The 11,572-nt window shown below is 47.7% G+C and overlaps 1 protein-coding gene across 1 annotated transcript in view; it reads right to left on the bottom strand.

Annotated features, from left to right (window-relative positions):
- Positions 1-7,867, bottom strand: part of dag1 (dystroglycan 1) — a 38,268-nt gene extending 30,401 nt beyond the window's left edge. Inside the window, exon 1 of the mRNA XM_019255326.2 lies at positions 7,418-7,867. The gene's annotated coding sequence lies outside the window, so the exon portion shown is untranslated. The remainder of the gene's footprint in view (positions 1-7,417) is intronic.
- Positions 7,868-11,572: the final 3,705 nt, after the last annotated feature.

Genomic DNA, 11,572 nt, shown 5'->3' with positions numbered 1-11,572 from the left:
CCCCCTCTCTCGGGTAAGTGGGTGACAGTCTTTTAAAGTGCAGTGCTGTACCTTCTGATAGCACGGAGCAAACAATGAATGTATTGGCCATGCTACTGAATCTGCAAGCGCCTCAGAATAACAACGAAGCAGAGGGAGGACGCTACGGATGAATTACTGCACTTCAAAGAAGACTTTACTCTCCTCCTCCACCTCCTTCTCTCCTCCCTCTCTCCTCCCTCTCTTCTCCTTCTCTTCTCCTCCCTCTAAACAAACAGTCTTTCATCTTTTGTCTTTGGATTTAGGAGGTAAAAGGTCTGATTGGTTTGTGTCTTTGTGTCTTCGTCTGTGGACAGAAGAACTCGGCGATCTGCAGCTCTTCATGGACGCCTGAGTTCAGGGACCTTCAGTCCAGCTCACCTGCAGACAGGTGTGTTCAGTGTTTGTTTAAACTGAAGCTGCAGCTGATTACAGGTGGAGCACTTGCTGTGAGCTGTAACCCTCACTGGACGTTATGAAAACGTTTTTCTGACGTTCCCTCTGGTGTGTTGATTTCCTGATGCTGTGTTAGAAAGATATTACTATGTAAACAATACCTCCACCCTCTCCACCCTCACACCTCCTCTGCATATGGAGGTCACAGTGAACACCTGAAGGACGTTCAGGAACAGTGAACCGCTCCCTCGCTTCGTTTCTCCACCTTTACTCAGCTGTCCTCCTCCGCCCAGCTTCCCTCCCCCCTCCACCCTCGCTTTCTATTAACCCCGTTTCTCTCTGCCTCACCCACCTCCACCCTCCGTCTCTGCTGTATCTGTGTATTTCTGCAGGTTCAATCAATCAAGACATGCACACACTGCACACACACACACACACACACGCTGCACAAACACACACTGCACACACTGCACACACTGTGCACACACTGCACACACACTGCACACACACACTCTGCACACTCTGCACACACACACACTGCACACACACACAGTTTATTTGAAATCTGCATGTCATGATGTCATGAGTCTCCCGTTCATCTCTGTATTCATCCACCCGTCTATCTCTCCATCTACACACTCATCCACCCATCCAGTCATTTATTCCCTCCACCCGTTCATCCGTCAGTCTGTCATTCAAACGAGCTGTCGTCTGCCAACGTGCTGATGATTCACGTCCTGCAGGCAGAGAGTGTGTCTGTGTGTGTGTGTGTGTGTGTGTGTGTGTGTGCGTGTGTGTGTGTGTGTGTGGTTTGCTGCGTTACAATAAAGTTTTCTAAGTTTGATTTTTTCATTGATTTGTGGACAAACAAACGTAAATTCTAAGAATCAATAAACACTCAGCAGTAATTTGGTAATTAAGTATTTTTACGGCTCAGAGTGTTAAAACGAACAAACTGATCGATGTTATTGATCCCTGATTCATCCATGAAGGAAGGAACGCCGCCGATCAGCTGACTCTGACAGGAAGGATTTCTGTCTATTTTTAAAGACTTTCAAGGCCTTGAATTTGTTCTTCTCAGACGTTTTCAAGGATTTAAAAAGGACCTCTGATTAATTAATAACTTAACTCTAAAAGTCAATCAATACTGATGAAAACTGAACTAATTAAACGTCGTCAAGAAGGTGTGAAACCTGATGTACAAACAAGTGTGTACACACACACACACACACACACACACACCTCGCTCAGCATGTCATTCCTCTCGTGGTCTTCGAGGACACACAGATCTTTGTGAGCATCTTCGTGAACTGACCCGCTCGTTACAAGCGGACGCCGCCGACCTCGGCAGGTCTCCATGGTTACAGCACCAGCAGGCGGGCAGTGACGCTCTGTCGTGGTGAAGCAGAATTCCTTCACGGGTGACGGAGCAAAAACACGCCTCGACACGTGTGTGTGTATTTAACATGCATCATCATCGTGCTGAAGAGCCAGCCAAGAAGCACCGAGGTCTTAAAGATCAGTCTGAGACAGCTGGACAAGGACGATGCTCAGACCGCCACGCTCCGTCTTAAAGATGCAGCATGAGGCTGCAGCGCCGGAGGTGGAGTCACGGTCGGGTCTCGTCGTGGCGTTAATGGTTCTGTCGTGGCCGTGGAATCACACGGAGCGCCGCTTGGCTCCATGTCCAGGAGACTAACCAGCCAAAACAAGAGGGCCAATAAAAGAGTCCAGTTAATGCTGCAGAACTAATGACTGCACTGCTGCCACACACACACACACACACACACACACACATACACACACACACACACACACACAATATCTTCTTACTGCGCTCTGATTGGACAATAGAAAAGCTTCAAGTCATGAGAAGGAATTCTGGGAAATCAGTGCAGCCAAAAATTTAGGACGTTTGGACGTAGTCTCTGAGATGATGTAAACAATCATAAAACATCGTTAACATGGAGGTGTCATGGTGGAGATCACCTCCCTCCTGCAGCCCCGGCACTCTGTCAGCCGCCCTGATGGCTCATGACAGTCTCCTCCTGCATGTCGGAGCCGTGCGCTCACGCTCAGTTGTGTCACAGTTTAAAACATGGAGAACCTGTTAGTACAACTTCAGTGAGCCTGCTGATGATGATGCAGCACATTCATGTCACTGCTGGTCACATCAGTCAGGAGATAAACAAATCTAACGGAGGGTTAAATATGCAAATGAAGCGTACCTGATGAGATCTGCATACAGACAGAGTCAGTGTCTGACTTTAGAAACTCTGACACACGCCGACTGAAACGAAGCATCTCACGATGAATCCTACAAATGATGTTGGAGCCACCTGCACGCCAGGACCTCAGAGTTTCTCCTGATTGGACGTCACTGTTTGCCTCTCCATGACGACGACCAACTCCCAACAGGTGAGTGAAAGCAGAAAACAGACCGACAGCTCTGCACACGACTGTGACCCAGAACAAGTGTAACAAGACTGAGCAGTCATCGACCCGTTTCTATGGTTCATCAGGAAATGACGATCTCTGAAATACCATGGAAACACCTGAAGAACACCTGAAGAACACCTGGAAAACACCTGGACAACACCTGGAGAACACCTGGAGAACACCTGGAGAAAACCTGGAGAACACCTGGAGAACACCTGGAGAACGCCTGGAAAACACCTAGACAACACCTGGACAACACCTGAACAACACCTGGAGAACACCTGAACAACACCTGGAGAACACCTGGAGAACACCTGGAGAACACCTGGAGAACACCTGGAGACACTGAAGACACTTTGTGGCACTGAAGGACAGATGGACACACACACTGAGTTTGACCTGCAGAGCCTCTTGAAGCTCGGCCTGTTGTTATCTGGATAAGAACAGCGTCGGTCCAAAGCTCAAACACTGTTTTATTTTAGAGTTCTGACAAACCGTGAGCGCGTTGACGAGTCGAGTGTCTCACGGATGGCGAGAGCGTGACTCACAGCGACGAGTCGTAGCCAACTGGAGGCTGATGCCTCATCCTCTATTTTAACCCAGGAGAGAGGAGAGGAGGGAGGAAAGGAGGGAGGAGAGGGTCTGAAAAGTCGACTTCCATGCAAACGTCATCTTTTACCTTAAACATAAATCCTGACTCGTCATCACGAGCTGTTTCATAACAGAGGAACTCTACGTTCCAGAATGGAAACCATGAAAACCTGAAGCTGCCTCATTAGCATCGTTAGCACCGTGATCAGTGTGGAGTAAAAGACGAGTGGACCGACGTGGACGACTCGCTGAAGGCCGTGTGTCACTTTCATTCAGAACATTCAGTTTGGACCGTCCTGAGCGTCTGAGAGGCCGTCCGAGGTCAAACATTACGTAAGCTTCGAGTGGTTAAAACCAAAAGCAGCATTCCAGGGTTTCCTTACAGAAACCACACACACACACACACACACACACACACACACACACACACAGGTCTCGTGCAGCAGAGTTTGATGCCGTCAAGCTGATCGTCACCTTGAAAAGACGTTCAACTTCGTCGCCTCCTCAAGCTCGAACAGTGACGACACACGCCAACGACACGCCAACGACACAACAACGACACGCCAACGACACACCAACGACACACCAACGACACGCCAACGACAGGCCAACGACACGCCAACGACACACCAACGACACGCCAATGACACAACAACGACACGCCAACGACACACCAACGACACGCCAACGACACAACAACGACACGCCAAAGACACACCAATGACACGCCAACGACAGGCCAACGACAGGCCAACGACACGGCAAGAACACACCAACGACACAACAACGACACGCCAACGACACGCCAACGACACAACAACGACACGCCAACGACACGGCAAGAACACACCAACGACACGCCAACGACACGCCAACGACAGGCCAACGACAGGCCAACGACAGGCCAAATACACGCCAACGACACGGCAAGAACACACCAACGACATGTGTATATATATCTGTAATAACATATATATATATATATATATATCTGTAAACATTATATATATATATATATATATATATATATATATCTATACAGACACGTGTATATATTTTATTTCTATATAAAATACAGATATTATAATAACATATACATAAGTGTTATATATATATATATATATATATCTTATATATCTCTAACACACACACATTATACAGATATATAATAACACTATACATACGTGTGTTTGTGTGTTTATATGTATGTGTGTATATATTATCTCGATATATATATATATATATACATATATTATATATATAGTATATACTGTATATATGTGTGGATGTTGTGTGTGTGTGTGTGTGTGTGTGTGTGTGTGTGTGTGTGTGTGTGTATATATATATACACCACACACCACACACCGTTATGTTTATACTGTCTAAATATATATCCAGCAGTTTCTAGTTATAACTACTAGTTGGTTCAGATATTATACACTACAACAGGGATCAGTTTTTCTAAGCTACTATATAAAAACACTATACATACTGTGTATAGTGTTATACAGATATATAATAACATTACATACCAGGTTGGGGATATAGATCTTATATGTTATACAGATATATAATAACATATACATAAATGTATATATATGTTATACAGATATATAATAACATATACATAAATGTATATATATGTTATACAGATATATAATAACATATACATAAATGTATATATATGTTATACAGATATATAATAACATATACATAAATGTATATATATGTTATACAGATATATAATAACATATACATAAATGTATATATATGTTATACAGATATATAATAACATATACATAAATGTATATATATGTTATACAGATATATAATAACATATACATAAATGTATATATATGTTATACAGATATATAACAGCAGCAGTTCTGATGCTTCATCATGTCAGCAGTAACACACAAACAGTCAGACAGTATCTGACGCTCAGCAGGTTATAAGTAATATTTTATAAACATGAAGCTGAGGGCCGCATGACATCTGACCGCGGGCCGTGATTGGCCCCCGAGCCGTACTTTGGACAGCCCTGCAGTAACCTACTGAACCTGGCTGCACGGCTAAACGAGCTAACGGTGTACCAGATCTAAACCAATCAGGACGCATCAGACTGTCACACAGGACGTGTCAGTCAACAACTTCAGGAAACCACACACACACACACACACACACACACACACACACACACACACACACACACACACACACACACACACACAGATACTCACACACTCACACACCTAGGTGAACAATTACCAGCATGGCGTTGAAACAAACACTCATCATGACGGGTGGAGGTGTCCTCTGTGTCGAGGATTAGAGGCAAAACACACCAACATGACACACACACACACACACACACACACACACACACACACAGACACAGACACACACTCACACACACACACACACAGTGTGCTCAGCTGCAGGTCTGGCTGATTTACGTCACTATAGAATAGAAAGAATAGAGAGAGCAGAGAGGACAGAGGAGGACAGAGGAGGACAGAGGAGGACAGAGGAGGACCCGGGCGGTGCACTGAGGGGTATTGATCCACGTCCACTGGGGGTAAATATGTGGCTCCTGAATAACTGCCCCCGCGGGGCCGCTCCAACCCTCCAAATGACCCATCACCACAGAAACAGGCCTTTAATTCACGGCGGGCCTCGAGGGGACGGACAGTTTCCTGAAACGTCAGCTGACTTTAAAAGTTTAAAGAACAGACCGGACCCGGGAACCCACCTCAGGTACTGACCCGAGGCACAGATCCACAGGGGCACGCGTTAGTCTGGACCCAGAACTTTGCACTACCCCCCTCCACAGGTCCATAAACACGAGCCTCGCTCAGACTTGTCCTCCTCGGTCAGAGGAGACACCCAGACCGCGGCAGGCTGTCAAACGTCTCCATGGCAAAGAGGACGTGAGAGGAATCACGAACATCCACCCGGTGCTTCACCTCCAACAGAGGAAGGAGTTTCACGTTACAGAGGACGGGGCCGGACGGGTCGGGGTCCAACATGTGGTGCCACAGACAGTCCACCTTATGGGGCTGGTTCCAAGTCTTCAGGGGACACCTTACCTTCAGGGGACGCCAAGAATAAACCTGAGGACTGTGACAGGATGTGATCATAAAGAGACCCTTCTCTGCTGGACCACAGCCCGGCCCGGCCCAGCCCGGCCCAGCCTGGTTTGGCCTGGTTTGGCCTGGCCTTTAAAATGCACCTGTTCAACTCTGAAGCCAGAGGAATGACCAGCTTCAGCTGTCCAAACGCCTGGGGAGGGTGAAGTGAGAGGGGTGGAGGGGGAAGGGGGGCACCACCAACCAGCAGCAGGGCGGGTAGGAAGCGAGGGAAGGAGGTGAGGGAGGAATGAAGGAGGAATGAAGGAGGAATGAAGGGAGGAATGAAGGAGGTGAGGGAGGGAGGTGAGGGAAGGAGGTGAGGGAGGAATGAAGGAGGAATGAAGGGAGGAATGAAGGAGGTGAGGGAGGGAGGTGAGGGAGGAATGAAGGAGGAATGAAGGAGGTGAGGAAGCAATGAAGGAGGAATGAAGGAGGTGAGGGAGGAATGAAGGGAGGAATGAAGGAGGTGAGGGAGGAATGAAGGAGGAATGAAGGAGGTGAGGGAGGAGGTGAAGGAGGAATGAAGGGAGCAATGCAGGGCGGTGAGAGCTGCTGGGATAAGCAGCTAATAACACAGCGACTGCCTAAAAATATCTCGGCCGCAGAGAGGAGCCTCTGAGCGGCCGCAGAGCACGCACAGCCCCGCGGAGGACCCGGATGTGCGAGGTCCGACCTCAGCCGACAGACGAGCACCGAGCTCCGGGGACACGGTCTGCTCTGTGCCCGCCGGTGAGCGTCCGTCCCCGGTCACTTTTTCCAGCAGAGCCCCGCCCCCCCCGGAGAAACCACACAACACAACACACACACCAAACACACACACACACACACACACACACACTGACCGTTAAATCTCCTCCCGGTTCGGATCCCTGCTCCCGGTATTCAGCCTAAATCCCGCCGCTCCGTCTTCTCCCGTCTTCCGCTCCGGTGTTGACCAGCGGAGCTCCCCGCTCACACACACGGTGAAGCGGACAAATATAGCTCTCTGCTCGGTGTCAGGTCTCCTCCTCCTCCTCCTCCTCCTCCTCCTCCTCTCCCGGTCTGTGGCGGCGGCAGGCTGTCTCCGGTGGCCCAAAGTTAGGAGACGCAGCGGAACCGGATTCACGAGAACGGCTCAAAAAAAACACAACAAAAAATAAAAAAGCAGAAAAATCAAAATGAGATTGAAGGAGAAATCACATCATCGGCTCGGAGCTCCGGAACCGGGCCGGAGGAGGCGGCTGTGCTGCTGCCGGACCTCCACGAACATCCACCGCTCAGCGCGTCCTGTACTCCCGGGATCCTCCACACTAATGTCCGCTGCTCCGCCTGAAGGATGGATTTCCACCCGGAGGAGGAGGAGTGCAGGGAGGGAGAGGGAGGGAGGCTCCTCCTCCTCTCCCTGTCTCCTCCTCTCCACCTCTTTCATTCACGAGTTGCTCTCATGTCTTTCTCCTCTTTGTTTTTTCACCTCCTTTCATTCACTCTCTCCCTCCTCCTCCCCCTCATGCTGCTCCCTCCTGTCTGCATAGCTCAATATGTTAACTCAGCACCTCCTCCTGATGGAGTTATGACGATGACACTGATGGTGTGGAGGTTTGTATGGACACTGGTGGTGTGGAGGTTTGTATGGACACTGATGGTGTGGAGGTTTGTATGGAGGTTTGTATGGACACTGATGGTGTGGAGGTTTGTATGGACACTGGTGGTGTGGAGGTTTGTATGGAGGTTTGTATGGACACTGATGGTGTGGAGATTTGTATGGACATTGATAGTGTGGACGTTTGTATGGACATTGATGGTGTGGAGGTTTGTATGGACATTGATGGTGTGGAGGTTTGTATGGACACTGATGGTGTGGAGGTTTGTATGGACACTGATGGTGTGGAGGTTTGTACGGACGCTGATGGTGTGGAGGTTTGTATGGACATTGATAGTGTGGAGGTTTGTATGGACATTGATGGTGTGGAGGTTTGTATAGACACTGATGGTGTGGAGGTTTGTATGGACACTGATGGTGTGGAGGTTTGTATGGACACTGATGGTGTGGAGGTTTGTATGGACATTGATGGTGTGGAGGTTTGTATGGACACTGATGGTGTGGAGGTTTGACACTGATGGTGTGGAGGTTTGTATGGACACTGATGAACTTTCGAAGCTTCACTTACCTGTCCACAACACCTGCTGTTCACCTGAGCTCATGTAACCTCACACCGCTGGTCAACGGCATCGAGAAAGTTTGACCCGATGTCGCTCCACATCCTGGGTCTCCGGTCCAGGTGCCGGTGGCACTGACTGATGACATTATAATAAACATTAATTATCCAGTTCCACGAAGAAGAATCGACACTATGTTGTTTTACTTCCATAAACAGCCGCGAAGCTAATCGTGGACGTTGTACTCGATGTTTCAAATTATACTAGAAGTGCAGTTCCTCTAACGTCCACCTGAGGCTGGCTCCAGAAGTGAGTCAGTCTCCATAAGTCCCCATGTCCAAATGTCCAACTTCACAGCAGAAATAAACATGTTTACAGCCTGGTACAAAAAACAGTTTTGGTCTCTGTAGCTAATTTCCCCGTTCATGACAACTGTACTGAGGGTGAATTTATATACAACTCACCTGTTCACATTATATTAAGGCTTAAAGTTATGCAGGATTAAGAGCGTGAACGCTGTGATTGACAGGTGGGAGTGGTTACAGGCGTCATTCAGCTGCCTTAGGTCCACTGATGATCCACGACTTTGACCAGAGCCACAGATGGTGCCTGGAAAACGTGGCGTCAGGCATGCACTGTCCATTCTCTATAATGGTAAACCTACTTAGCAGAAAAACTAATACTGCGCTGCAACTCAGATATTTCCAGTAGTACACTTCCATGTAGTACACTGTGTACACTGTGTACACTGTCGGCAGGGGAGTCGTCTCAACTCGAGTACAGCCATTGGACGTTTACAGGAAACTATGATCGAACATTTCTCGAGGTGCCTCCCCTTCAGCTACGTACACGAAATGGCGTCCACTGAGGACAAGAAGTGTCCTCACAGTGCACACAGACATTAGACAGAACCTATGGACTAAATAACAAATGTAAGTATTCCAGTACGAGAATATCGTACAAGTCTCCAGCATGCAGCGCTGCAGGATGTCATAGACGTAACCTGAGTCCTCATTAATACACAGAAACACCTCTGATCGACCTGGTCAATGATAGTCCATTGACTGGCTCGTGTGTGTTATAATGAGATGATACGACAGCTTGGCCGTGACTCAATACTCAGCTCTGATTGGTCCAAGGGTGAAGCGACACCTCGTCGGTTTGACCAAACTCAAGCGCAGTAATGAGCGGTGAATGAAAACACAAGCAAGGCACTTAACGTGCGACTGTTGTGGTGCGAGTGGAGATGAAGTAGGGCGACGGTTAAACGGTGCATTAATATCACACCTGTATCCCAAGAGCACAGCAGAGCACTTCACGTGTTACGTGTCCGACTCGAGGGCACTTCAGGACGAGGCTGGGAATCGAACCAGAGAGCGTTTCTCTCTGTTGTTACAGTTTATATGTAAAGAGATTTATTATCCTCGTGTCAACTCCAAACCTTTAGTTTGTTTCAGTGTTGATCCGTCGTCAAACCTTTTGTACGAGACGACCGTGGGAGTCATTTTCTAAGTAAGGTATGTCTCATTTAAGAATGAAATGTGAATCCTGAACCTTCTCATTAGATTTGTTACATTTCATTTACGTTTAATTGGCAGTCGAATCTTCACAGATCAAACAAACAGGAGCGTTAATGACGAGAGCCGCAGTGAAGCGACTGTGATCGCGTATGAAAGAGAAGAGTCAGAAAAGCAGAGAGGTGCATGCAGAGAGGATACTGTTTGAAGCCAGGAGGGAAGGAAGCTTTGACGACGCACAGGATCTCAGCCATTAAAGCGCCTGTTGAAGTGAAGTGGAGTGATATGATTGAGGGGGAAGAGGGGTGAAGCATATCTTGGAAATTGTTGGTATTTTGTCAAAGAACTAGGCCATCTCTGAGAGTGTTATTATAACTGGCAGCACACATTGTCCCTATTGTGTCGGGAGAGAAATGTTCCATGACTCCGGGGCTGAGTCAGATAATTGAAAAATGTTTTGTTAAATGTCACAAATGAAAAAGCCAAATTGGACAATTGACCACTTCATCCTCAATTTTTTGGAAAAAGGCCCAGATATGTGAGGCGGTCGAAGGTTTCTGCAGAACGCTGAGTCACGAGACAGACGAGTTAAGTCATCAAAGTTTTTATCAAATACAAACTGGGATGAAGAAAAAAATAATTTTCACATCTCCAAGAATGATCTGTAACACACCACCACTGTCTGCTGAAGAGAAACAGAGTGCTGTTCTTCATGTTCACGTTTCCTGTACTGTTTACAGTCGCCATTAGCACCGAGTGTATGTAACCCCTTCTCCATCAGCATCTACCGAACAGAACCTCTGAACCAGCAGTGTCCAGTCTAACAGTGAACACAGCGACAGAACCTCTGAACCGGCAGAGTCCAGTCTAACAGTGAAACATGAGACATGAAGTTGGACTTCCTGTGGACTTCTTCTTGTGTAGTTGGACAGTAAACTGTAACGTTTTCATCCTGAGTGTTCTGGCGCAGAGCCGGTCTTGGCTCTGGAGCAGATCCTGGTGGAGTGCTCTGCACGAGGCCGTCTGAGTCGCTCGCCACAGGGAGTCTGGACTCATCTCTCGCGGCCGTGAGATGAGCAACACGCAGTAATGATGTTTGTTTATGGCGGCTCGGCCTCTGATTGGTTTGCTGTGACGAGGAGAGAGTGATGCACTGCAGAAAGTTTCAGGAACCAGCGTGAGCTCTGCTGCTCTGTGGATATCAGCTGAATCCAAATAACACACGACTTCTTCTAGTAAAACTTTCTCTAAAAACAAACCGTGTTTCATGCTCAGCACGCTAACATGCTCACAGTGACAGTCCTGACTCTCAGAACATGGAAGCAGATGGAGATGAATGGTTAA

The sequence above is a fragment of the Larimichthys crocea genome, chromosome VI, assembly GCF_000972845.2.
Source record: "Larimichthys crocea isolate SSNF chromosome VI, L_crocea_2.0, whole genome shotgun sequence".
In the NCBI taxonomy this organism is placed as follows: Eukaryota; Metazoa; Chordata; class Actinopteri; family Sciaenidae; genus Larimichthys; species Larimichthys crocea.
This window is presented reverse-complemented; position numbering and strand designations above follow the sequence as displayed.